Source organism: Chelonia mydas, chromosome 23, assembly GCF_015237465.2.
Source record: "Chelonia mydas isolate rCheMyd1 chromosome 23, rCheMyd1.pri.v2, whole genome shotgun sequence".
Lineage (NCBI taxonomy): Eukaryota > Metazoa > Chordata > Testudines > Cheloniidae > Chelonia > Chelonia mydas.
The window spans coordinates 12,494,371-12,499,599 of NC_051263.2; the positions used below are offsets into that span (position 1 = coordinate 12,494,371).

Here is a 5,229-nt window from a genome sequence, read left to right on the forward strand (position 1 = left end):
TGTATCAGTTGCGCACAGGGAAACACCCTATTTGACCTTTTTAGAACCTCAGGGTTCTCCTGCCTGATTGCACTGCTACCATTATCCGCCGTGGAGCCACAATAGACTATGATAACCTGTTGTTTGCTCGTTCGGTTCTCAGGAATACCGTCCTCTGTCCATTCTTTGTAAATAAAAAGGATTGCAACAAAGATACCTGACTCCATCATCAATTTGTCCTCCCAACTGGAACAACCTGCAAGACCCCGAATTTTGAATAATCCCCTCAGGTCAAAAGGTGTAACACGATCATTCTTGTTAAAAAATAAAAAAAGATTAAACAAATGGTGTATTCCAAAATAATTTTATTTTAAAGGTTTGATACATAAAAATAAGAAAGATAATTACAAAGAAAATTCAGTGAGCATAGTAAGAAAAATTTCAGAGTAACAGCCGTGTTAGTCTGTATTCGCAAAAAGAAAAGGCGTACTTGTGGCACCTTAGAGACTAACCAATTTATTTGAGCATGAGCTTTCGTGAGCTACAGCTCACTTCGTCGGATGCATACTGTGGAAACTGCAGAAGACATTATATACACACAGAGACCATGAAACAATACCTCCTCCCACCCCACTCTCCTGCTGGTAATAGCTTATCTAAAGTGATCATCAAGTTGGGTCATTTCCAGCACAAATCCAGGTTTTCTCACCCCCCGACCCCCATACACCCACAAACTCACTCTCCTGCTGGTAATAGCTTATCCAAAGTGACCACTCTCCCTACAATGTGCATGATAATCAAGGTGGGTCATTTCCAGCACAAATCCAGGTTTTCTCAACCCCCCCACCCCCATACACCCACAAACTCACTCTCCTGCTGGTAATAGCTCATCCAAAGTGACCACTCTCCTTACAATGTGTATGATAATCAAGGTGGGCCATTTCCAGCACAAATCCAGAAAAACTAACTGACCATCTGAGCTATTGAATCGATGACTTTTGTTCAGTCCGAAGTACAAGCAATCATAGAGGAATTAGAAAAGGGTCCTTAAACCTGACCAAACCAAATGAAACATTCCATGGTTTTAGAAACGTACAGCTCTGAAACAGACAGAGGGCACAGATTTAAAATCCTCAGCACCAGTGATATCTGCTTATGATTTTAATGCACAAAGAAACTGCCATTAAATAAACAGAATATGGCCTGATCAGCAGATTACTGCATGTCTTTAGGCTTATTACTTGAGGATACATCAACCACATGAACATTAATTTCTACAGAAAGACAAGATGCAGAACATGAAGAAGAGCTCTTGAAAGATTGTGTCTCACACCAAGAGAAGTTGATCCAATAAAAGATATTCCCTCACCCACCTTGTCTTTTTAATATCCTGGGACCAACAGAGATACAACAGTGCAAACATCTCTGTGGGAGCTATTGTGGGGAATACTCAGCCATACAGCTGTTTTCTACTTGCTAATATGAAGCGTACATTATAAAGTATGATTTTTTGGTTAAATTCTATTATGTTTATTCTTTTTAAAAAGTGTTGGGGGGGTTCTGGTTGTATTGGTATAGGAAAGCCACTATGCATGTGTGGAACTGCACCTTTTCCAAGAAGATTATATACGTATTAGTAGTTATCCGAGCCTTACTTCCAATTCAGTGTCCATTTGAGGAGTTTGAGATGTTGCTGGCTGGTTAAGAAAGTTTTTTACTTCTTCAAATATACCTGTTATACTTGTGTCATTCGGAACATTTTTCAGGTGATCCTGAAACTTAGATCGCAGGACATTCTGCACTATTTCCTACACATACTTTTCCTCTTTTGACATACAGATTTGAGCTTCTTTCTCTCGTATGCGCTGGCTCTATGTCCGCTTCATTTTTTCTTTATCTTTACAGCAGAAGCAGAATGGGTAAAGTGTGTATAGGCAGTAGACAACGATCATAACAAAAAGGGCAAATAGTCCAAAAACCTGGGGGGAAGCAAAACTAGTTATTTTCATGGGAATTTTTCTTTATGCATCTTTTGCATCTCACCAAAATGGATATGGCCTCTGCTATAAATTTAGCTGCATAGATCTATTAAAAAAATGACCAAAAAAAGCTCTTCAACCAGATATCGGAATGGGGAATAGGGAAATGTTTCAGTATTACTAAGACTGATGAACGAAACTCAAACGTTTTGGAGTTCGGATTTGGCAAAGTCACTAAAATTCCGTCTTTATCTTTATTTATTATTCTACCAAGCCTTGTGTCATCTGCAGCGTTTATCCGCAAAGATTTTATATTTTCCACCAGATCATGAATAAAGATATTAAATAACACTGGACCTTTTGGATGAAGTTCCCCATTTATAATTTCTTTTCGAAATCTAGCAGTCAGTTTTAATTCATTTAAGATGCGGTATACTGTATTTTTAATGTGCTATCGTTTAACAGAATATGATGTGACGCTAATTTAATGCCTTACGGAAATTTAAATATATAATGTCAACATAGCGACTTTTGTCAAGCAAATTTATGATCTCATTAAAAAACTTTGATCTGACAAGAGCTATTGACCACAAAAACGTTTTGATTCACATGAGTTATCCTTTAATTGGATCTTAAAATTGCATTTTTATTTATTGCCTGAGCACCTGCAAACAAAGACGGGGACGCTTTTTACCTTTTAGAAATCTGAAGAAATAAAAAAGACACAGGTATCCATTGTTGTTGCTAAGTACTAATATTATAAAGGAGACCCAGACTTCGAACCAATGTAGTCTTTATTAAATTATAACTGTTTCATTTCCACCAGCTACGATTGTTTTCCTTTTATTCAAAGTTATCTATAGAAGTCATTTAGCAGCTGGGTGCAAAATATTAATGGAAGTATTCCAGTAGTTCTAACATATTTTCAATGTCAAAGCTTTAGTTTCATGAAGGATGAGTTTATTAACTTACATGGATATAGCTATTTTTAAAAAAAAGTAATACATACAGCACAATTACAAATAGTCAAATAACATTCAAAACTACTACTTAAATAAATCGTTCTACAACATAAATAAATCGTTCTAAAACATAAAACCATTTCTCTAACTACATTTTTTCCAGGGTTTTTCAAAAATGCCTGAAATAGTTCTGTCCCCTACTTCATTTGGGCTCTTACCTGCGATAAGCTTCGCTGGATGGCTGTGATGGCATTGTTTGTGCTGTGGGTTCTATGCTGCTTCCCTTAAATGTCCTATTTATGCACTCAGCGGATCGGCCATCAATGAGGAGAATCACACGCCATAAAAGAGCAGCTCCAGAAGTCTTTCCCACTATTTCACACGTGCGGTCCCTACTGCGTTTTTCTGAGCAGCGAACCCAATCAATGAAATCCTGCTGAAGTATCAAGCTCAGGACAAGGAAAATAAGGGCTGGAAAAAAGAAAAATGCCAAGCTGTAGTAAATGCTCGCATTATTTCGTTGAGGACATTTAAATTCACCATCAATTACTTCTTCAACCACTAACAAAATTAAAGACCAAAATGACACAGCTAAAATGGGAAGATTACTTTTCCAGGTCCCAAAGTATTTCTTTCTAACTGCCATTTGATCCTGCTACCAGTTCTTTGCTAAGTCAGGGCGTCAATTAACCTTATCTTTCAGGTCCACGTTCTACAAATTACTAAGCACAACGAGTAAACATGAAAGTGAAAATGTTACCGTACAAAACACGCCCCATAACTAGTTGCTGCATTGAAATACAGCGTTGCAGCTAAGGATGGTTGGTTACAAACTGCATAGCGTAGATCTCAATAGTTGTAGGGATGCGGCTGGACTGCCAGACTAGCAATCTGATTCTAGCTCTTCACTACTAACAATTTTTCTCTTGACACTAAGTCTTGTGTGACATCTCATCGTGTCTTTTCTTCAACTAAAGGATAAAATTCCTTTAAAAAAAACTGAAATATGAGGTTTCTGAAAATTACATGGAAGCAACCTTGCTGCTTTCATTTCCAAGCTTTACCAGGATGTGCTTTTTATATGATTTGAGGATTGTAGGTTTATGGATATTTAGTATAGCAGTCTTAACAACTTTCAATGATAATTACATTCTTATGCTTATTATTTCGTTCCCACCCACTTTTGCTCATGAATCTTTTCAGCTTTGGGAAATTGACAATTTGTACAAGGTTCCAAAAATTTATATTCCTGGTTGACAGCGCTGATGGCAAATTGGAAAGGAGGAACAATTGTACCAGAGTCCCAAATCAGAACCCTCTCCACCCCCCCATCTGTAACTGGGGTGAAATGGGAGAAGATGTGGCCCCAACAAAAACGATATACTAAGGCTCCAGAGTTCTCTTGACAGTTCTGCTGGTTGGGACTATAATTCTGTTTGCACACAGCAAATAAAATTAGTTCATGCTCTCGTTCGTCTAGGTAACTATCAATTTTTAACTCCTTGAGCTACTTATCTTTATCCCTCAGAACGAGGTGTAATATAGAATTACACGGAGGGGACGGGTCATGAAAACTGGAAGTAGAATAACACCATCTGTCAATGCATCACTGCACTGTTATATACTTTTTTCTAAAGGTTTATGTAAATTCTAAAGTAATCTGGAATCCTAATCTTGAGCCCAATAGCCATGTGATAAGATTGCTGAAAAGAGTTATCCTCCGAAGAGTACTTTCTGCCCCCACAGTAGTTACAAAATTAAATATCAAGGCCAAGATTTTAGAAAGTGGCAAGCTATTCTGGTCATCTCAAGTTCTAAAAGACTAATGAGACACCTTTGAGACAGACATTGCAACCGCACGCAGAATCTTTGGGGTACATATTCTATAGTAGTAAGATTAGTTATCACTGTGAAGCTGGGATAGTATGAATGATTGTGTTCTCCTCGGTTCGGTAGGGAACCACAGCTACTTCAGGTACTAAGACTGGGTAGTGAATCACTCACATTGCAAACACCTCCTGAGAGGTACCACACCCCAAGAAGGTTCTCATCTAATGATTCAAATTGCATTTCTAGAGACTTGGCAAAAAAGAAAGGGCATGTAGTAGGGTGAACCTTCTGGCCAAGGGGACGGGCCCCAACACTTGCTGGAGGGTGGAAAAGCCTTTGATATACTAGAGCCCCCTGAGACTGATGGGTGAAGTCTTGCGAGCTTCTAGCATGCATCCTTATTTTAAATTAAAGACTGAATAAGTCTAGGCTGAGGTTCATTCCTTGCACTTCTAGTATGACTATTCAATATTTGAAAT

The 5,229-nt window shown here is 38.1% G+C and overlaps 1 long non-coding RNA gene across 1 annotated transcript; it reads right to left on the bottom strand.

Moving 5' to 3' along the window:
• Positions 1-1,456: 1,456 nt before the first annotated feature.
• On the bottom strand, positions 1,457-3,650 carry LOC122463667. Its single transcript, XR_006287245.1, has 2 exons — positions 3,139-3,650; positions 1,457-1,958 (listed from the first exon to the last, which is right to left on the bottom strand). It is a non-coding gene; the product is annotated as an uncharacterized LOC122463667 (long non-coding RNA).
• Positions 3,651-5,229: the final 1,579 nt, after the last annotated feature.